Source organism: Acyrthosiphon pisum, chromosome A1 (assembly GCF_005508785.2).
Source record: "Acyrthosiphon pisum isolate AL4f chromosome A1, pea_aphid_22Mar2018_4r6ur, whole genome shotgun sequence".
Taxonomy (NCBI): Eukaryota; Metazoa; Arthropoda; class Insecta; order Hemiptera; family Aphididae; genus Acyrthosiphon; species Acyrthosiphon pisum.
In genome coordinates, this window is record NC_042494.1 from 104,431,945 (window position 1) to 104,432,532 (window position 588).

Consider the following 588-nt stretch of genomic DNA (forward strand, 5'->3'; position numbering starts at 1 on the left):
GTAACAGTTGAATATTTTAAATGGCTATGATTAATAGGTACCTACTTTGTTAAATAAATAAAATAAAAAATATTTGTGAAATATTACAACTAACTATTTTTATAATTCTAGTAAAAAACATGTAAGCATACCACGGTACCATAAATTAAATTTTCAAAACTTAGATATGAATATAAAAAATATAGTATGAATTTTAACTACAAAATAATTTTCAAATTTCCAAGATTATGACGAATTTCATTAAAAATATAACTTCAAACGCTCATAAAAAAGTATTACCTATTTACGTTCAAATTATTGTTTAAATGTCAGTATTAAAAACTTATGAGCATCTTTGTTTTAAACTTTCAAGCTTTTTGACAGGCGTAAACTTTTTGGGAAATTTGTGAAGTACAAAGTGGCACACAATGACATTTGTAGGTACAATTATTTATGCATTTTAAACATTTTCCCTACAGCAAAAAAGTGACCATCTCTATCTGCATCAGATTATTATAACATGTATTTATCGACTATGAATATGGAAACATGGGACGATAAGAAAAAAATCTTTAACCACGGATTTCAAACAAAATTACTTTACCTGTT